General features: G+C 44.9%; 1 protein-coding gene across 1 annotated transcript in view; it reads right to left on the bottom strand.

Moving 5' to 3' along the window:
• Positions 1-22,916, bottom strand: part of Lrrc8c (leucine rich repeat containing 8 VRAC subunit C) — a 101,810-nt gene that overhangs the window by 11,008 nt on the left and 67,886 nt on the right. The window lies entirely within an intron of this gene.

Here is a 22,916-nt window from a genome sequence, read left to right as displayed (position 1 = left end):
GCTGTCTTGGAACTCCCTCTGCAGACCAAGCTAGGCTGAAACTCAGAGATTCACCTACTTTTGCCTCCCAAGTTCTGTGCCACCATCACCCAAGTGCAGATTTTTGAGTGTGTGTGATGTTAATAGTTTTTATTTTATTTAAAAAAAAACAGGACTTATTTATTTATTTATTCATTCATTCATTTATTTATTATATGTAAGTACACTGTAGTGTGTCTTCAGACACTCCAGAAGAGGGCATCAGATTTTGTTACGGATGGTTGTAAGCCACCATGTGGTTGCTGGGATTTGAACTCAGGACCTTTGGAAGAACAGTCAGTGCTCTTAACCCCTGAGCCATCTCTCCAGTCCCTAGTCTTTATTTTTTAATTAATTATTTTATTTTACATTCCAGCTGTTGCCCCCTTCTCAATCCCTCCCAGTTCCTTACCCTTCCTCCTTGCCTCTGAGAGGGTGCTACCCCCCTATCCCCTTTCCCCGGGGCATCAAGTCTTTTGAGGGTTAGGCAAATCTTTTCCTACCAAGGCCAGACCAGGCAATCCTCTGCTATATACAGCTCGGGCCTTGGACCAGCCCGTGTATGCTGCTAAGGCAGATTTTTTAAAAAGAATATTTTTCGTTGGTAATTTCGTATACATACACAATATGTCTTTACCATGTACAACACGAATCTTCTCTCTCACTTCCCAATTCTCCCGTCCCACTATTATGTCTCTTTTTATTTTAAGTAACACTCTGTTCAATTAATGATGCCTGAGTGCCCATAGGTGTGAGATACCTACTGGAACATGACAACCGACCATTGAGCACATCCCTGAAGAAAAATGACTCCCATTCTTTTTTTTTTTTTTAATAGTATAGAATAGAGTTTATTCAGGACATGAGGAGGGGAGTTAAGAGGATAGTAGAGACAGAGAAAGTGAGGGGGGGGAGAGAGAGAGAGAGAGAGAGAGAGAGAGGGGAGAGGAATAGAGGCCAGTCAGGAGAGGGGGGAGGGGGCGGGAGGAGAGAGAGAGGGAGCAAGAAGGCAAGAGCCTCCTCCTCCTCCTCCTCCTCCTTCTTCTTCTTCTTCTTTTTTTGGAATGAATTTTTAGGACCTCTGCTTGCTCCGGTCAACTTGCTCACTCAGGCCCAAAGATTTATTTATTTATTTTCATACATAAATATACTGTACCAGAAGAGGGCGTCAGTTCTCATTACTGGTGGTTGTGAGCCACTATGTGGTTGCTGGGATTTGATTTCAGGACCTTTGGAAGAGCAGTCAGTGCTCTTACCTGCTGATTCATCTCGCTAACCCATGACTCCTTAAAGTAGACACCAACTACCAACAGCTTCACAGCAAGGGAAGGGTCTGCACTAGTCTGCCTGCCTTTCACACTGGAGCTCTTCTCATACATCTGCTATGCACTTATGAATGCCACGGCCATGTCATGGTCCTTAGACAGCATCTCATGCCCCCTTCCTATCCTCTGGCTCTTACATTCTTTCTGCCCTTCTTATTTTGTAATCTACAAGCTGCTGGTTAGGGGGCCCATTTCGGATTGAACATTCAGTCACTCACCCTCAGCACTTGGGCAAGTTATGAGTCTCCAGTTATGAGACAAGTTACTGACTATTGCCACTGGGTAGATATTTCTTTTGAGAAAGGGTCCCAGATGCATGACCTTGGATTTGTTAAGTAGCTGATGGTGACCTTGAACTCATGATCTTCTTGTCCCTTCCTTCCAAGTGCTGAGGCATGTACTTGGTTTGGTCAAAGCTGCACCTAGAGCTTTGTACACGTTAGGCAAGGATTCTACCAACTGAGCTACAATTCCAGTGCAGCTATGGCAGACTTGATCCAAACTGGTAGACTAGACCAATAAAAAAGCAGGTCAAGTATATTGAAGATACTCAGCCTTTGATGGAAAGAGGTGACTTTTTACTGGAAAGAGTGTAAGTTCAATTTTGGCATGAGCCAAGCAACACAGATTTATTATAATGTTAATGTCTTGACAAATCTTGATATTAAATATACATCCATGTTTTAACTCTTTCATCCTCCACTTATATTCACAGAGATGCACTAGCTGATACTAAATACTATACCCTAAAGCACTGATAACCAGAAGTATCCTAAGTCAGACAGAGCAAATCAAGTTATTTCTGTTATCTTAAGATGCAGCAAGAACTATTTCTCCAAGTTGTATTCGCCACAGTTTTTTCAGAGACACCAAGGAAGCGCCTTTATCATCTAAAGCCTACCAAGTATCTGCTATATGATACAGTGTAGCAAAAGCAAAGAGGCCCGGGAGATGGTTGCTCTGCAGCCTTGCTAGAGATGTAAAAGACCAAAGGAAGTGATATGGCTGTCTCCTGAGAGGCCCTGCCAGAGCCTTACACATATTGAGGCAGATGCTAGCAGCCTCTGAAAAGGGATTGAAGGAATTGAAGGGGTTTGCAACCCAATAGGAAGAACAACAATATCAACCAACCAGACACCCCAGAACTCCCAGGGACTAAGCCATCAACAAAGGAGCACACATGGCTCCAGCCACATAAGTAGCAGATGATGTCCTTATCAGGCATCAATGGAAGGAGAGGTCCTTGCTCCTATGAAGGCTCGATAGATGCCCCAGTGTAGGGGAATAGAGGGTGGGGAGGTGGGAGTGGGTGGGTGGAGGAACACTCTCATAAAAGCAGGGGGAGGAGGATGTGATAGGGTGTTTCTGGGAGGGAGGGAAACCAGGAAAGGGGATAACATTTAAAATGTAAATAAAGAAAATATCTGATAAAAAAATAAAAGAAAAGAAAAAAAGCAAAAACAAAAAGAGAGAATACAAGAGGCAGTATGCCCTCTATGGTGACAGCCTAGGGAGTGTAGTAAGATCTTGGGCATGGAGGAAGCAGGGGAGGCTCCAGGGAGGAGGTACAACTATACTGATTGGCTCTTGAAGTCTCTAGACTTGGATAGGGCATTGGGGAATGGACGTTGCGAACCTACACAGCAGGTTCCGAAGACAGGAACAAAAGGTGGCACTGGGTGAAAATGAGAGCTGCCAGGGAGGCAGACTGCCTTTACTCGCTTCTCCTGAGCGGAGGGATAAACCAGGAGGGAAGTTACTCTCAAGCCACTGAGGTATCCGAGAAGGATCAAACTTGAGTTCAGTTTCCCTGAAGCCAGATCCCCGAGGAAAGGGAACCATGGCCAACAGGCACCTGCCTTGCTTTGGCAGCAGAAGGATTAATTCAGAGAGTGCAGACTTTGTTTCGAGGTTACTGGGAATTTTTAAGTATCATAAAACCTTTCAGGGAATGAGAAGAAACTAAAAGGTCAGGGCAGATAGGGTTGAAGGAACCAACCCTTTGGGGCTTAGCAAATGTCTTATTCATAAGCCTGCTATCCTCCACACCCGGCCCTGTGTATCTGGGGACAATTACCCCAGAGAGCAAAAATAGACATTCGTGAGAACCACACGTTTCATCACAGTCACTAGGACAAACAAGGTCTTTGTTTCCAGGGGAAATGGGAAAGCAAAACTGTGTGGTGCCATCGCTTCCTGCCTGTGTGCACGTGCATCCCCCTCAGTTACTTAAATGACTTGTTTTTTTTTTTTAAGAAAAGTTTTAGATCGACAGAATAGAGAGGAAGGTAAAGATATCCCATAACTCTCTCCTTCATAGCTACGCAGACTCCTTTACCAGCACCCCTAATGGTACTACACTATAACAATGTATAAGATGAATCTATATTGACATGCCATTATTACCCAAAGTCCACAGTCACTTTAGAGGTCTCACTTGGTCTTGAGTATCTACTGGTCTGGCCAAAGCTGTGACTTCTTCATCACTATGTTATCCTGTAGAGCAGTCTCACTGCCCTACAAGCCTTCTGTGTTTAGCCTATCGATTTCCAGCCTTTCCAGAATTCTGCCCTCAATCCCTGCCATGGTTTGAATTTGTTCGACCCAGGGAGTGGCACTATTGGGAGGTGTGGCCTTATTGGAGTAGGTGTGTCACTGTGGGTGTGGGCTTTAAGACCCTCATCCTAATAGCCTAGAAGCCAGTCTTCCACTAGCAGCCTTCAGTTGAAGATGTAGAACTCTCAGCTCTGCCTGCACCATGACTGCGTAGATGCTGCCATACTGCCACCTTGATGATAATGGACTGAACCTCTGAACTTGTAAGCCAGTCCCAATTAAATATTGTCCTTATAAGACTTTTCTTGGTCATGGTGTCTGTTCACAGCAGTAAAACCCTAATTAAGACAACCCAAACACTGGCATTTCTACCCTCTTTACAGTTTTTTTTTTTTGCCTTTTCCAGGATGTTCCACAGTTGAATCAGATACCATGTAGTCTTTTTGGGTTGGCTCCTGGCACTATGTATTACTGAGTTTCTTCAGGAGCCTTTGCATGTTTTCGCAGCCTGCTCAGTTTCTCCCTAACCGTACTACATAATAGCCAACTCTCTAGATTCCCTCTTAATGATGGCGTTTAAAACTTATGGAATGGTTAGGCAACATCATAAAGTCCATGGGTTGGTTTAAGACACTAAGTACCAGCTAGGGCTGAAGCACACTGTCAGAGCCCCTATTTATCAGCTCACGGCTGTGGTATTTTGGAACACACATGCGCACACCCACAAGAACCGAGCAAAAGGTTTGTCCTTATTAGTTGTAAAAAGAAACAAGGCAAAATGCACCCTGCCCCCCGGCACTGGACAATCGATACTCTGTTGTCTGGACTGTGTCCTTTTAGTGAGGGTGCTCAAAACTTACAAGATGGTGAGTAAATAATGAGTACAGAGGTGAAGTTTTATATGTAGCGAGTCAAAAGAAAGAAAAATCAATGATGCAGAGTTACCAATATAGCATCATACACCCCCCTCAGCCTCCCAGTTATCAGCATCACAGACTGGTGCATCACATACTGGCTCCAAGTGATGGACCCACAACCCCCACTGATCAGGTCAAAGAGTTTGTGTCCTTGAGGATGGAAATAAGAGCTTCCAATAGGACTGTACAGAAACCAGGATCTTTCTCAGTGAAGAAGATAACATATATATTGTATATGTGTGAACTTCCTCCATGGTAGAAGGTACCTACCATTAGTTAGTATATATAATAGCATATATTCTATATGATTCACAGAAAACAGACATCAGGCATATCTTGTGAATATAAATCAATAGAAAGTTTTTTTTTTTGGCTTGAGGAATGCGAGATACCACTGGTGTCATTATTATATAGACCAAGTAAATGCCTAAACACTGTAAGTCCTCAGAGACAGGCACCATGGCCTGATCTCATGGTGGCACACATTAGCAACAGTGAACATCAGATAGACACTGTCTTTCCCCAAGGATAACAAGTCCCAGAAGTATATGCATGCCTATAATCAGAGGCCATTAACATCTGGAAGCACCTGGCTGCTAGCTACCTTCTGAGATGAAACAATTTCTTATGTACAATCTCCAAGTTGCCAGAGCTAAGTGCTGACTGTTGAAGATCCAGGGTTGCCCGAGTAGGGAGGCCATCACAGCTACATGAAGCTCCTCTGTTCTGAGATCTGGACCCATAAGCACAACTCTTCCACCAACACAGGCGCCGACAGCAGTGCTCCTGAGAGATGTGACAGGATGGTGATGTCTACCATTATCATCTCATGCTGTTAACTCCTGGTTGACCTGCACCCGGCACCCCTGGCACCCGGGATGGTTTGTTTCCTGTATTTTGGTTACAATGCTATTGTCCCTTTCCTTCTGCTGAAGAACACAGCCCCACAGCAAGCAAGGGATTCGAGGGAGTGAAAACTGAGGGTGAGTAGAGGATGAAGAACACAGCCCCACAGCAAGCAAGGGATTCAAGGGAGTGAAAACTGAGGGTGGGTAGAGGAATCGGAGGAACGGAAGGCATTTGCCAAGCAGATCAGTGAATGATCAGATCCATGAAAAAGTAAGATTTTCGTGGGAAGCATCTATTTCAAAATTAAAGAAACATGGGGAAATGCAGTGGATATAAAAACCTCTGGAAAAACATTAGGGATATATGCCGTTTAACAGTTTATTTGGTTTATGTCCTTGATGGATGTGAAATATTTACCTACAACTATGCCCTTGAATTTATACAGCAAAGGCTATTTCCGACGCAATGTGCCAGAGCAAGTGCGGCCTGACCTCTTATTCAGCAGCTCCAGGTTGCTGATACGTCAATGAGTAGGAATACAATCAGAGAAACTGGAGATGTTTAAAGAAAAAGCCAACCATAAATCTTCCACACTGTATCAGCAGTGTATCAGTGTGCTGATACCACAATGTATCAGCAGTGCCAAGAACTCCATGCAAGAAACAGCCAAATAAATAAATAAATAAATAAATAAATAAATAAATGAAAACCATTCTAAGAGGATTTTTTTTAAATTTTATTTTATCTATTATTTTCTTCATTTACGTTTCAAATGTTATCCCCTTTTTCTAGCTTCCTTTCTGAAAATCCCCTATACCCTCCTCCCACCCCCTGCTCCCCAAACAATCCTACTTTCCCGCTTCCTGGACCTGGCATTCCCCTATACTAGAAAGGATTTTTTTTTAAACTGCAGATTATTCTAGAAATTGCCACAATAATCCAAGAACAGTACTCTACAGCTCTTAGGGAATATGAAGATGCCAACTGCCAGGGTCCAATCTGTTGGAAGTACAGACCACATTATTCATAAGGAGTTTAGTTGCCATCCATTGTGACATCACAAGGTCCACCCTTAAATGGGAGCTGTTGGGTATCTGTGGATGAGCAGACAAAGACTCCTCTTTGTTCTGTCTTGGGAGGATCAGAGTCATAGAGATGGCCATCTTTAGGAGAAGTGCTGGACCTTAAGGGGACTAGTAGGATCAGGTCTGAGGCCCAGATGTGGGACTGTTCCTTGAGGTCAGCTCAAGGACTGTTCCTTGAGGTCTTTTCTCTGACATTTCTCCTTTCTTGGAGCTGATGTAACAGGACAAGTCCAGGAGTGTTTCTGCCTTAGGGTGTCAGTGAACTCAGATGGGGATACCAGTCTTTCTCTGCTCTCTCTCCCACTTCCCTTTCCAATTCCCTAATTCACCCAGCTCTTTCCTGATCCTACTTTCATGATTACTGCTGCTGTTGTTGGTTTTAGTTAAATGTTTTTCTCACCTGGCCTTCCCTCTATGCCTGCACATCTTCTGCAATAATTCCTGCATGAGAAGTCCAGGGAGCAGGCACCTGCTTTGATAAGCAGATAGACACTCAGTCTTGGGTCTTGGGTCTCCCTCAATCTCTGTGTGGCTTACCCAACTGCTCCTGCTTCAACTCAGTCAAATGGAAACATCCCAAAGGAAGTGGAGGTACTTGGAAGTTCATGGTTAAAGAGGCCAAATGAAACCTATTTCTATTATACCACCATCGATTTTTCAGAATAAAACTGAAGTAAGGGTCAGGGAGATGCCACGAGGGTAAAGTGCTTGCTCTAAGTTCAGATCTCCAGAACCCGTACAGAAGCAGGCATAGTGCCACATATCTGCAACCCAGTACTAGGAGGCAGAGGCAGGTGGACCTCTGGAGTTCAAGGCCAGCCTGGCATAAACAAATCCCACCTTTTATAATACTGTGTAACTTTATTTCATAAATAGAATTTATTCCTGTATTCTTGTATGAAATATTAAGGGCACTGCTTTTCCAAGGTAGAACTACTTTTCTGTCTCCGTTGTGCTCACTGAAATTTATTTATAGATACCCACTGTAGAAATTTTATAGTTTTAAGAGTGCACACATGAATTCCTACTTTGAAGCAGTTTAAATATCTTTAGGATCCAAACCAAGTTTGGGGTAGTCAGAACTTAGCTCGGTGCCTGTAGCTACAGACTGAACTGACATTATGAATAAATATTGCGCCGTTCCATGTCTGTAACTATTACATACAGACTTTTGGGGCAGAGACAGAGTCTTAAATTATTCTGCATTCCCCATAATTCCTAACACAGTCCTGGGAACCCAGTCAGCCAACATTCCATAAACATGCACTGATTTATCCGTCCTTTCAGAGTGCAGGTTTCACAGCACAGGGCCCTCCTATCCCCAGACAGTCTCAAGGAAAAGTACCCATGTGTCAAGGATAAACGATCTCTGTTGGACTTCCACTAAACATCTTTTAAATTAAAGTTACTCCGTAGAAAGAAATGTAACTGGTGCATGACTACAGTCTTCACATATAAGCTTAAAACAGTGTCGTGAAGACAGCATTATTGAAGAACAGCTGACCGTTACATAAATGATAGAAAGCCACGCTAGACGAAGTATAGTCAAAAGTGAACAGAAGAAAGCCCTGGACATCCATTTAAGACCTATGTTTGAATTAGGGCTGGAGGATGCTCAGGAGTGAAGAGTGCTGGCTGCTCTTCCAGAGGACCTGAGCTTGGTTCTCAGCACCCGTGTCAGGCAGCTTCACAACCACAACTACAGCCCCAGAGAATCTGATCCCCTCTTGTGGCCTTCTAGGGGACATGCACACATGTGGCATACACTCATACAAACACATAAATAAAAATAAAATTCTTTAAAAACTGGAATGTTTTCCCATGAAAAGGGACGAAGGTTTTAAGACTCAGGGCAGCTCATAACATCCGACCCAAGGAAACAAGGCCAAGTAAGCAGACTGATATAGACCTAAGCATCACTGATAATGTCTAGCCACATAGCATCTGGGTAATGATAACATCGGGCCAAACAGTGTCCTGGTATCCCCTCTCTAGAGCTAACTCCATGGTCCTGTTTTACTTTCTTAGTTGCTATGGTTACTGCAGGTTATTGACTCACATACTCAGATTCAGAGCTGGATCCACAATTAGAGAGCAAATACACATGAGCAACACTAAATGGATCCATCAGGTTGTAGTTACACGTGTGTGCACGTGTGTGTGTGTGTGTGTGTGTGTGTGTGTGTGTGTGTGCTTGTGCGTGTGCGTGCGCACAGCAATAAGGTACAGGAAGGGATTTGAGAAGTAGGAAGAGCTGGGCCATGGAGAGGGTGGGTAGCAATGACATATGTACAGTCCTTACAGGGATGGAACAAGCTGTACTTGAGCACATATGCACACAGTGACAATGAAAACAGAGGACATAGATTTAAAGGAGGGTGGGAAGGGATGTATGGGAGAGCTTGGAGGGAGGAAAAAAAGGGGGAGAAATGTAGTTAGATTAACCTCAAAAATTAAAAAACCTTTGGAAATAACAAACTGAACTTAAAAAAGTACTCACGCAAGAAATTTCAAATAAAACAAAATAAATGGTTGTTTTCAAAAGGAACGGGGACACTAGATAAAAATCTTGTTCCACTCTGACAACTAAAATGTTTTATTAAAATGCCATGATAACTAAAACAAATTTATAGTTGTAAAACATAGTCCACTGAAGATGATATACACTTGAGTAACAAGACATGGAGATTCAAGATGGCACCAATCTGGAAGCTTCATCTCTACTTGCTACTTGGGCAGAGCAGGAAGATGCTATGTGTACCATCAGGGAGAAGAGCCATCAATGGTGATACCTACCTCCCAACCCTGCAAGCTATAGACATGACTGGTATGATATGCTTCACGGGGGCAATGGTGGCATGGATGTTTATGGGGGTAACCAAATAATTTCTGATTGGCTCCTGTCATCTGATAGAACTCATGCCTGAGAAGGTCAGAGACCCCAGGGAGAACCTACCATTACTATTCTGCTAAATGAACATAATAGTAAACCACCCGCCATGTACTTATCTTTATACCCATAGGTTAGCACATCTTATAACCATTGTCACAGTAACTTCTTGCAGTAGATTAACTGTGACATCTTTATCACTCCTGGCACCCAGGCTCAGGGGTCATAGTGGAAGAGAGGTCAGAGCCAGAAGTAGATGATTGCAGCATAGAAGTATTTTCCAGGTAGCCGGGGGTTACCGCACAGACATGGCCAAGTCCAAGAACCACACACACCACACACAACCAGACCTGAAAATGACACAGATATGACATGGAGAAACTCTGGTCAGAAAGATACGAATTCTTAAGGGGGGGGGGTTGTGGGGCCGTGAAAGGCAGCCTATTTTGGTTGAATGAGGCTTGCTCTGGAGACCCAGTAGAAAACTCTACAAGGGATGGAACAGTGAGCCATGTTCCCAGAGATAGGTGCCTGACACCACAGAGCCCCCAACTCCATACTTCTGTGACTATAAGTCATTCAGACAATGTCCCAAGCTCCTGGCATTCTGGCTAGACTCCACCCCCACAGTTACCTGACTATAGCCAGGTATGCTCCTCCCCACAGTTACCTGGCAACAGCAAGGTTGCCCAGCCCACTATAAAAGGGGTTGCTTGGCCCCTCCTCTCTCTCTTTAAGCTCTCACCTTTCTTACTCTCATCTCTAGCCCTCCTTTTCTCTCTCTCTTCCCCCCTTCTCTCCACGTGGTCATGGCCAGTTTCTCTCCCTCTTTCTACCTTCTCTCTTTCTTGCTGCCTTTCTACAAAAAAGCTCTAAAACCATAGACTATCTCTGCTCATCAAGACCCATCGTGTTTGAATGATGGGATAGGCTTTCCCCTAAAGAGCCATGTTTAACTTCCCACCGGAAGGCCTTCCTGCGCTCCAGCCACAGGGGACCAAGGACTCTCGCCGGAGTGGGAACCACCCAGCGCGCCCTGAGGCATTTTGTCCTCAGCTTTTCCACGGTGTCCAGCGGTGTCTGGGATGCCAGAGAGTGAGAATCTGTTATCTCTGGCCTCCGTGAGGCCTAGAGACCTCGGGCTGTCACTTGTCCAACCCTGCAGGCTGGGTCCGTAGCTTTCCACAGCCAGACACCCACCAGAGGCCGCGTGGAAAGTGTGTGGCAATCCTCCTGCCTCAGCATACCCAGAGCACCGGAACTCTGGCAGGACGTGGGTTTTCTACCACTCCCTTTATTCCCCCACACCCACTGCCCTGCAAGGGTTAGCCCTGAGTTCCTGAGGTACATGCGCTTTGCCAAGAAACACAAGAAACACAAGAAAGGCCTGAAGAAGATGCAGGCCAACAATGCAAAGGCAGCGAGTGCATGCACAGAGGCCATCAAGGATCGTGTGAAGTTTAAGGCCATCAAGATGCCAAAGGGCCCCAGCCACCAACTGAGCCATTCTGATTTCATCGCTCACTCCAAGCTTGGGAAGTGGATTCAAAGCTACAAGGCCAAGGATCGTAGGCTCTGCCAACCAAAGGCAAAAGTTCAAATCAAGGCAGAGGCTGCAGCTCCGGCTCAGGCTTCCAAAGTGCCCAGACCCCTGTGAAGGCCATAGAAAAGGCTCCTGCCACTGTGAAGACAGATGGACTGCTACAACTCAGCTATCTATTTGCAGATGACCAGTGTCCTATGCAGTTTTTACAAATAAACTTGAGGCAAGAAAAAAAAAAAGCATTTTACAGACAGGATATGGCTGTTGCGCATACGAGCTATAACTGTATGCATAAGACCTGCACTAGATCAACCCAGCAAAATCCTTACATGGACTGGGAAAAGGCTCACCAAATCTCACCTCTACCTGAGGAGCTACTGTTAACTGATGGCTGCTCAGGTTGACAGTCCTACACCCATGTACATACTGGGAGCACTAAATAGACTCAGTGGATTTAAAAAGGAAGATGAAGTTGGGGGGGTGGGAGGGCTGGGGAGGATTGGGAAGTCACTACACACGCATATGAAATTCCCAGTAAAATAAAATCTTTAAAGAAAGATTCTACTGATGCCTGCGTCTTGCCTGTAGGCAACATGGCTCCTCTAGAAACAATGTAACATTGCTCTTGGCATTGTTTGCTCCAAAAGGTGGTTGGCCAAGTGTTACAGAGAAGGCTGATAACTGCTCTTGGTAATCTGTGTGGTCCCAGCTTCTGACTGTGGGCCTCAGCTCTTTGTCTTGATTCTGAGAAGTCAGATGTAAAGCTGGCATTCATCGGAACCCTAGCACTTGGGGACACTAGACAGTGCATGTCTATGTGGGTCAGTGCTTGTCTCAGTCTCTCTGAAGTGACTCACTCTTGAGACGCAGACATGGGCCGCCCTGCTGCTTGCTCCCGTTCCCTGCCATCCCTCTTTGGATCTCTGTGTGGAGTGTTCCTTTGCGGATACCAACAGGCTCCTCATGCCCTCTGTTCAGAGCTGCACGACCACTCTGCATGTCCTGCACTCTCCCCTTTCATGGCTTCATTTGTTTCAAGGGACTTATGTCAGAAGTTGTATTTCAAATGAATCTGTGGTTTTCACAAGATGAACCGGATATTTAAAAAAAAAAAAACTTGTGTATGTGTGTGTGAACGTGTGTGTGCATGAGTGTGTAAACATATGTATATGAATGTGTGAGTGTATGTGTGTGTATGAGTGTGTGTGTATATGTGAATGTATATGTGTCTGTGAGTGTATGTGTGTGAGTGTGTATGGGTGGTGTGTGTATGTGTTGCATGTGTGTATGTGTATATGTGTGTGCATATAAGTGTGTACATGTGTGGTGTGTATATGTGAGTGTGTGTATGTGTGGTATGTATATATGTTACATGAATGTGTGGTGTGTGTGTATTTTTATGTATATGTATATATGTGAGTATGCATGTTTGTGTGTGTGTATTGTGTGTATGTGTTGTATGCATGTATGTTATGTGTATGTGTTGTATGTATATATGTGAGTAGGCATGTTTGTGTGTGTATGTGTTGTGTGCATGTGTGTATTGTATGTATGTGTGTATTGTATGTATGTGTGTTGTGTGTGTATGTGTGTGTATGTATATATGTGAATAGGCATGTTTGTATGTGTGTGTATGTTATGTGTATATGTTGTGTGCCTGTATGGTGTGTGTATATGTGTGGTATAAGCTTATGTGTGAATGTGTATACGTGAGTGTGCATGTATGTGTGCGTGTGTATCTATGGTGTATGAATGTGTGGTGTGTGTTTATGTGTGCATGTGAATGTATATACATGAGTCCTCATACACGGCACACATGGTTGCCATGGTGCTCATGCTGAGGTCAGAGAACCATCTCTGGTGTCAGTCCTCACATTCTACATTGAGACAGGATCTTTCTTTCCTGTCCCTGATGCCAGGTTGGGTGGCCCTTGAGCTCCCAGAGCCTGCCATGTTGCCACCACCTATGTCACTGTGAGAGCACAGGACTTGAGACACATGCGGCTGTGCCAGTCTTTGCTTGGGTTCTTTAGTCTCTGGTCTTCACACATGCACAGCAAGTGTTCTAACCACTGAGCAAACCCCCTATTTTTCCAGCCTGGGTTTGGACATGTTCATCACTAGTGAACTCCACTTACGTTATAACTATAATGAATATGTGCCACGAACAGAGTTCTCCAACACATGAATTCTTCTTATAGCTCTTTCTCCCATGCCTCTCCCCCACCCTCCTGAAGGGGAATCACCAATAACAGACATACACTCTTGACCTAACAGCATTTCAGAACGGTCTTGACTCAAGCCACGGCATTCCTCCATAAAATCCCCATTCTAGAAAGCAAGGGAGAGACTTTCCTTATGGAAGTCTGTTATAGTTTGGGCCTTTAATACCCCTGCCCCTGGCCCCATGTATGGAGGGCTCGGTCCCTAATGCAGCAGGTTTCAGGGGCAGGGTGTTTGAGAGGAACTGGGTCATTAGGGCTCTGAAGCTCATCAATATTTTAACAAGTGCTGGATTAACAGGCTATTGAGGGCACAGGAAACTTGAGTGAGTGAGTCAGAGCAAGTGGAGCTCACAAGGGCACGAGTGTAACTCAGCATTCAGCCCCTTTCCCAGCTCTCATATGCTTGCTGTCAGCAGATGGCTAACGTGCTATTTGTAACTCTCGGCTTCCCACTCCTTTGAGCAGTTACAGGGGCTTGCTGCTGCTTTCCATTTTGAGGGTACAGGGGTGAATCTCACAGATGAGACCTGGCTTATCAAGTTCATAATCTTATACACTGGATACAAATTCTTACAACTGGACTCCCATTTCTATTAAGTGATGGTTCATCTTCAGAGCTGATAATGTTCTCTCTTGTGAAACTGTGCTAATGAATTCTCTATTTATGAAGAACAGTAAAAATGGGTACAAGGTCATTTCCAAGTCCATGTTTGAAGAGACAGATAAGTTTTGGAAGAACAAGTGATGCAGTTTAAGGAAAGCCAGAGAATCCTTCCTAAAGGCGGTAATTTTGAGTGTGTGTATGCACATACACACATTTGTGCATGGGTGACATGTATCAAAAAACTTAGGGGAAGGGGCTAATGGTACACGTTCCCGGACGGACGTGTGCACATCATGACGTCACGTGACCCATCCTCTCTCCCATGGCCTCTCCCTCGGTCTTTTCATTCCTTCCATCATTGTTTCCCATGATCAAAATAAATATGCGTTCTTCATTTAAATTTTGGGGAACATTTATAAAGTTTCTCAAAACAAAAATCTAACTAGAATTTCATTAACATTGCTTTGGATCTCTATAAAATAATGTTTGGGGACGGGACATGTTTCTGGTGTCACTTCTGTGGAGTACAACCAGTGTAAGCTTATCCCGGACTAGCTTGCAAATGAATGAGACTCAGACAGTGGTTATTTTATTTGGCTTTGACAATTCCTGGGGTCACCCCTAATCTACTGTTCTAACTGCCGGCCTGGCTGCCTCCCCAGTGGTGTTCCCAGTACTTGCTGTTTCTCCTGGCCATGTGCTCATGGTTCTTCTCCCCTCATGGTGCCTTCTCCGCTCTCCTTCTTCTCCTCCTTCTCCACCCTCAACCAGGTAACACAAAACCTGCCTACCTTTAATCCCTCCAGTAACCGGCTGTAGCCAGTTTTTTAAACCAATAGTTTTAAATTAAGAATCAAGGTTTGTACAGCAAAAGCTGGTAAAAGGGAGAAGTCACTCATAGGCCTAGTCCTTCCGGTTCAGAATTTAGCATTACAAATTCATAGCAATAGACCAAACCTCAACACTTCTGGGTTACTGAAAATGTGTAATGTCTTTCCATTTTTTTTCAAATTACCTGTCATATTATTTACATTTTAGTTGAGTGTCTCCTGTAAGGACTGTGTCTGTTGCTGGCTAGCTTATTTCCTGTTGCTGGTTGGCTTATCCCTGTTGCTGGTTGGCTTATTTCTTGTTGCTGGTTGGCTTATTCCTAGGAGCCACCTTCTCCTGTGCTTTTCAATAGTACCTTTTTCCCTTTAAGCTTTTTAGTTGGTATGTATCTTTCCAGCTGGTAGTGCTTAATTAATTAAAATTAAGCAATTAAGCAATACATTCATTTATCTAGTTTGAGACAAGTTCTCATCTAGTCCAGGTTGGCCCTGGCAGTCTCGGTGGCCAAGGCTGCTCTTGAACTTCTCATTCCTTGTCTCAGCTTTCTCAGCGCTGGGATTACAGACCTGCAAGTCACACCTGACTCCTACGTATGATTATGTCCAGTGAGACCCTGGCCCTAAGGATGATGGATGAATTGTTTTTACACCACTCTCCAGTGTTTGACAGAGAACAGGAGCCTGAGTGTTATTCTTAGCCTGTCTGGGACCATGCAATGCCATGTATCACATCACATATGAATGCTAGGTATTCCAAAAGGATGGGAATTATAAAATGCATATAATAAAATATATGGTTTCAGCAAAGAAAGTTAAGAAGGAAGTAGCAGCAGCCTCATGCATTAGGAGACGAAACACTTCAGACACAAGCAAGACAATTCCAAGCTGTCAACTAAGGTGCGGTTTAGCTTTAGCCTCTGATTTAACCTCTGATTCCTGAGAGGAATGGATACAAGAGTCACTAGAGTTTTGGGGTGGGAGGGTTGGGAGGTAGAAAACATGGAGGAACACGGTCACGGTGATGAGGAAGAACGGATCTGATGTGAGGAGACAGAGATCTCAGTCACCACCTTGAGGAGAAAGAAATAAAAAGGGCACCTCCTCCCGTGCTGTAGCAAACAACCCCCTCACCTCCAATCTTCCTTTTATTTTGCTATCCATCCCTCACTAGGTAGCCCAGGCTGGCTTGCAGGTTGTACCAGTCCTCCCATCTCTGTCTCCTGAGTGCTGGACTGACATGCGTGCACCGCCACACCCAGCTGATCCAGACCTTTAAATATCAGTTTGGAAGGATTTACACACACGTCAACAGCAGTAGAGACCAAACACGTGATGAATCACCTTGGTCTCACGTGGAGACAAAGCACAGTGCTCTGTCAGTACTTTGTGATCTGAGGGGAAAGAAGTTGAGTAGAAACACGACAAAGCATATCAATCCATAACAGTGAACGAAAGGGTGGTGTCTCCTCTCACTGATCAGCAGTGGATGCACCAGAGGGTCAGGATAGCCAATTCCTGCCCAAATTCAGGAGAAAGGGGCAGAAGGTGACTCACACATTATTTTTGGTGTCAGGAACGCACTGCGCTTTAAATAGTCACCGTGACAGAACAAGAGAAGCAAAGTCCCAGGCAAGAGGACACTTGAATAAAGCCCGATGACACAAGGGTCCAACCTCAGAAAGTTCTCTCTATCAAGGCGCAGTGGGACTCTGAAGTCATGTTACCCTCAGAGTTCCCCACTGCCGCTGCAGATGAGAGACCAGCTTGCAGTACTAATTTCACAGCTGACATGATTTTTACTCGACACTCCTCAAGTCCCCAGGTACCATGGTAACACAGATGCAGCAGGTAGAGAGGAACTTTATACCTTAGATGAAGCCTTTGTTTGTTTTTTCTTGGTGAGAGGGTCTCAGCAGCCCAGGCTGCTATGGATGTAGTCTAGGCCAGTATCAAGTTAATGGTACTACCTGCCTTAGCTCCTAAAGTGTGATTCTAGCCTGAGCCACCACTGAGCCACGTCCAACGAGGTCTTATTTTCAACCTGTTCACTGGTGCCTCCACTATTTCCCCAGAATGTTGAATTTCACTTTAAACTAAGGCCCTGTAAGAACTTCTGGGCTCCTCCTATAGTACAAGCGAAATCCAGAGTCATCCATGCCAATGAAGCCTCTGAAATCACTCCAGAATTCATGATTTTTCCTGCCTGGACTCTCGGTGAGCTGCCTGTGAGCATTCTCACCCAAAGCCATCTGCCATTGCTCCACAGGGAAGTAGAGACAATTTTCCATGGGCACCAGAAACCAAGATGTCCTCTAACAAGCTCAGCTGTGTAAGTTAATAAGTGAACCTGTTGGCCAGTTTACCTCAGTGCTTGGACTAAACCCACCAAGACATTTTTTATAAATCATCTCAAGTCATTGAAATAATTCTCTTGTGGCTCCCACCCCACTCAGAAAGCAGGAAATATTTTTCCTTTGTAACAATCACAGGGCAGGTCCCCAGGGCTTTCAGGGACCTTGCATCCCCCCCCCGCCCCCCAGTTCCTGTTTCTGGTTCTTAACTGCTCACTCTATATTTGTAGCAGGCTGCCTGTAGGCTGTTGTGGATTTGGTTATAATAAGATAACCTGGAGTCACTGAGCAGAAATCTAAAACAATCTGATTTTTCCAGGAAGTGGCGTGTTGACCTTTCAGGATTCAGTCTGTTTTATAGAGTATGTTGAGTTTTGAATAGCGCTGTTTATAGCACAAGGCTGGGTGTTTACTCTGTGGGTCCTTGAGGGTGCGTAGCTGTCCGGGAATAGGATATGCACACTCCTAGGCTCTCTTGGCTTATGAAGAATTGATACTTGTTTCTTCTGTGGCCTGTGTCACGTAAGGAATGCTCTTTACACATAGTTTTTTTTCCTGCCATGGTAGTTTTGAAGTAGCCACTTGCTTAGAGATGAATAAATATTTGTCAGATGAGTAAGACAAGAAAGTTGGTTCTAACTTTTGCATTTTGGGGTAAGAGCCTAACCAATCCTCCTTTTATAGATAATGACTTCCCCCCCAGTGATTTCAAAGCTGCACTGTGTTGTTGTACCTTATGAACGGTACATTGTAGTGATAGACAAGCAAGTGCGACTGGCTACAGAGGAGGCAGTTTTCAAGGTACTTAGGCTGCTGGGTTAGCAATCGTGGCCCGGCTACTGTAGTTTTTTCTGCTAGGGTTTTCAAACCTAGGAATGAACTTGCTTGGTAACTAAGGCCTAAGAATGACTGCACTCTCCTTTACAAAGAGGAATATCAAGGCATAAAGCATACTTTAGTAGTTTTAATATTGCTGCGGTGATGGGAAAGGAATGTGAGCTTCACAGAGGGTTCTTTGTATCTCAGGAGCTGTCAGTCACTAGGCCAGCTTCAGAGGGTTTCCGCAGCAGAGCCCAAGCAGGAGCTTAGACTCCTTTCTCAAGGAACAGTATGTCCACTGCAGTGTGACTCCTGGGTGTGTTTAAATTGTTCTTTAATAATTTATAGCAGTTTTTTTCCTCCCTTGTTTCTTTAATGGAGATGCTATTATCTTGTAGCAGGCAATGGTGAGCAGCTTTAGAGAAACTGAATCTGTATGGTTGACACTCTGTGACTTCATATCCCCCACTACCCTTATATCCCCCATTATCTCTCTGCACTTGTTTTTAATATAGTTTTATACACTAAAGTCTGTGTATGTGCACCCTCTGCCCCTATAGTCTACAACAGTGTGTGGGGTGAGAGGCAGAGGCTACAGCAGCAGTTCTCAACCTGTTGGCTGTGGTCCCTTTGAAGAGTCACATATCACATATTTACATTATGATTCATAACAGTCGCAAAGATTACAGTTATGAAGTAGCAATGAGATAATTTCATGGTTGGGAATTGCATAGGTTCCCACAACTCAGGAACTGGGTCGCAGCATTAGGGAGGTTGAGGACCACTAGGCTAGAGAGAGGGGGTTAGCTGGTCTTTTGCTGCCTGTACGCACCCCCTAGCTTTAGGACAAGCGGTCCCAACTTCTATCCTTCTAAATCTGTATCTGAAAAACAGGATTTGTCTTGCTTCAGGCTCATTCTGGGAAGTAATGAAAGTCCATGTGGATGCTAGCACAGGTTGTCTCCTTACATGATACTCTACGCCAGCGAACTTAGCATTCTAACTAAGGGAACTTTCCTACTGGGTGCCCCAAACAGGATTCAGACTCTTCCTGACTCTGCCCTCAAATGGCCTCCAAGCCAGTCACTGTGGGTCCTGGGAGGGCTTGTCAAATGTTCAGACTGTCTTCTGCTTCTGTTGGTATTTATTTCCATTCCCATTGTTTGAGAATTCCCTTGCTCATCTTCTCTTCAGGTTCCTAACTTCCAGTGACTGAGATGCCAGCACCACCGTGAATATTCTCACGAGACAGTAAGGTGCACGCCCCAAAACAGCATTTGCTTCTCAAGCTACCGACTCTGGGGTTTGGGGCTGTGATGCACGTTCCATTCCATGTCTAGTGCCCCACACGGTGCCTGACCATTGTTGTCATGCAGATGCCTGTGAACTGGACCCACTGTCCAGTATGAGTTCAGAGCCCTGCAGACTTGGTGACTTGATACAATGTTCTCACTTCTCAGAATTGTAGCATCTGGGACTACACTTTCTGTATCTAGACCGCTGGCACTGGATTCCTTCTCAAGGGTTGTAAAGGTGGAACAGCATGTAGGAGAGGTTGAGGGTGGTTAGACTATTTGATGTGAATCATGAAAGCAGGGGGTGGTCCTGAGGGTCCTCCAACGGCTTCCACACCACAGAGACAGGGTGTGCTGCAGACACGTGACTCTAATGATGTAACAACAAGGAGGCGTAATGTGTGTTTGACATTCTGTACCCCCTCCCCCGTCACTTCAGACACCTCCCCCGAGTCACGCCCATTAGGCAGGCTACTTTTATTTTCTTTATTGAGAAAGGTTCTCCTACAGCCCAAGCTGCCCTTGTACTTGTTACATAACCTTGATTGACCTTGAATTTCTGATCCTTCTGCTTCTACTCCTCAAGCACTCGGGTGAGAATTGTGTACCTGTATGCCTGGTTTATGGGGTGCTGGGGATGGAACCCACAGCTTTGTGCAGGCTAGACCAGCATTCTGTCCAATGAGCTAATCTGCAGCTGCACTGCAGACACTGCGGTGGACATAAGTTAAATCTCCTCCCCCCTGATTTCCCAGGCCTCCCTTGCCCTCTTTTCTGCAGACTGCCCAGCCCTGGAATATGGGATTGTTGGGGACTTCCTGCCCAGTGTCAGAGCTCTACATACTCAAGAGGAGACATGCAGTCTTCCTGCTGACCCAAGCACCTTCATCTAGTGGCCATTGTTAAATCTGTCCCCTTTCTTAAAGCCTGCATGACACTACTTCCTTTGGTACCATTTCCTGTTGTCCACAAACATGTCTCTCTGCAGACACGTCTCCTTCTACACTGTGGGGAAACTAAGCTACAAAGACTTATCTTTTAATGCCCCTTCCAAACAAAAACTTTATTGTTCCCTTCTGGTAGGAGATGCTCCCAGCTAAGAGGGGTCCTGCCCCAGTCAGTCACGGGTGTGTCCTTTACTAGACCCATTATGTCTTTCCTTCTGGGTCAGTGTTCCCTGCTACCTAAGCACTCAGTATCACAATAGCTGCGTGGTTAAGCCTAACATGTTAGGTTTAAAAACCTAAGAGGCAGTGCCGTTGCTTTTTCTCTCAGTTTTAGCTTCAATCAGCCAGAGACTCTTGGTATACTTCCCTAAATACATCCAGAGCTGCTGTTTCCAACCCGGTCCAAGGCACCAGATTAATCTCAAGATTACTGGCTTTCCCAACAATCAAGCCATAGATGTTCCAGTCCTTTGCATTTTTACTATACATTCCCTCTGTCTCCCATGTGAAAGGAAAATGTCTCATTCTCTCTCTCTCTCTCTCCCTCTCTCTCTCCCACCCCTGCTGGGAGTTATATCTAGACACATGGATCCTGCACAGCCAGTACCTAATTTCCGAGACAGACTCTCACTATGTAGCTCAGGCTGGACTAGAACTTGCTACTTGGGCTCATGGTCCTTCTGCCTCCTGGATACTGAGATTGTGACTTTGCCTGGCTTCACTCTGATTTCCCACAGCTAGTTAAAATACCACCACGTGTGGTGTGGTGGTGCATGCCTTTAATCCTAGCACTCAGGTGGCAGAGGCAGGTGGAGCTCCATGAGTTCAAAGCCGGCCTGGTCTACAGAGCAAGTTCCAGGGAAGCTAGAGTTATATAGTGAAGCCCTGTCTTGAAAGGACCCAAATAAATAAGTAAATAAATAATAAATTTATAAGTTTATAAATAAATAAATAAATAAATAAATAAATAAATTCCTCTGTTCAGAATGGTCTCACGTGGGTCCTGTCTCATTTGAGCAAAGTCACCTTCCAGATGTTGACAAAGCTCTACATGGCCTGACTGCTGCTGCTGCTCAGGAGCCAGCTTAACCTTTAACATGCCAGGGAAACCCTTGTTTGCTTGGGTTACCATCAGGGGTTGCCCTCCGTTTACCTCGTATCCTAACTTATAAGACATAAATCCCACACTGCACCAGGATCCCTGACAGTGCTAGAGTGGCTGTGAGCGCGCACCGCTGCACTGAGCTTTGCCCTTTGGGGGAATCTTCGTGACCGTGACCATAGGTGGAGTGGTCCACTCTGCTTTCTGTGCACTTCTCCCCGCCATCTTGTCAGAAGTATAGGACAGAACGGAAGCTGTACCTCTTGGCAGTCAGCAGACACAAGGGGCATGCTTACACACAGACGCTTCCCCAAATTACAGAAGTCCATCTATATGGCTCGTGACCAGACAAAGCCGGCCAATCAGTGCTGACTTAAATCATAAGCAATGGTGCCTGGTAACAGAGTTAAAACCCTCCCTGTACCCAGTCTCCAGGGGAATGGAAGGATGAATAGAAGTCGCAAAACTGCTGGAAGTGAAGGGCCTAGCACCCCATGTCCCTACACCCCTATTTTAGCTTTTAGCTTAGTGTTCCAGCCAAGTAGCCTGTTCCCGCCCATCTGCAACCCCTTGGCCCAAAGCCACACTGCCCAAATTGCCCTGATGTCTCCTCCCACCTGAGTACCTTAGTTTTCTTTTTTAAAATTGCCTTTCTTGCATTCTAATTTTTCCATGAGTTCCCTTTTATCCATCATTTCAATGCCTGCGGTTTTGGTTGCCCACAGTCGATTATGGTCCTAAAATATTAAATGGAAGTTTCTAGAAATAATTGATTCATACATTTTAAAAATTGCTCTCTGTGCTGAGTAGTGTGATATTAGTCACTTAGTAATTGTCTTGGCTTTTAGGTTGGCCATGGGGGCATCTCTGCACTTGCCTTCCCGTAACCTGTGGCCTCCGAGCACCAGGAGTAGGGATTTGGACAGATTGACAGCCCCAATAGAAGCCCCGATTTAACAGGGAAAGAAGAGATCCCTGGTGGCTGCTAAGATCTGTGTAATGTAAGAACAAACAGAGACGCATCCACATTGGTAGCAGCCTTTCCGAACACTGGAGGTCTTCGAGTGGCTCTGTCCCCCTGTGCACAATTTACTCACTGATTTTACTTATTGTCTTCCTTCCTTCCCCTGTAGAGTTTGGGAGACTCCACACTGTTTGTAACATTTATTTTATTTTATTTTTTTTAGTGTGTGTGCTCTGGCATGCTCTGCAGTCACAGGCAGCCTTCTGGAATCACTATTCTTCCTCCACCACGAAGGTTCTTAGGATCCGACTCCAGTGGTCTGGCTTGATAGCAAGTGCCTTTGTGCACTGAGCTGCCTTGCCAGCCTAGGGCTTTTTATCTTTTATTTTTATTTCCTTCCTTGATAATTCTTAGTAGAACATAGCCCGGTACACAGTGGCATGTTATTCAACAGTAATTCTCTATATGAATAAATCTATATTTTCCCCTCTGGTTTAGATGTTAGCTTCTTTATGGTATTCTTTTCTGAGTGGGTGTGGAAGAGGGAAGCATTTTTTTTTTTTAAACACGGTTTCATGTAGCTCAGGCTAGCCTGG

Source organism: Mus caroli, unplaced genomic scaffold, assembly GCF_978045245.1.
Source record: "Mus caroli unplaced genomic scaffold, Mus_caroli_1 scaffold_4, whole genome shotgun sequence".
NCBI classification, from domain to species: domain Eukaryota; kingdom Metazoa; phylum Chordata; class Mammalia; order Rodentia; family Muridae; genus Mus; species Mus caroli.
Note: the sequence above shows the minus strand (reverse complement) of the source record. Positions and strands in the feature narration are given on the sequence as shown.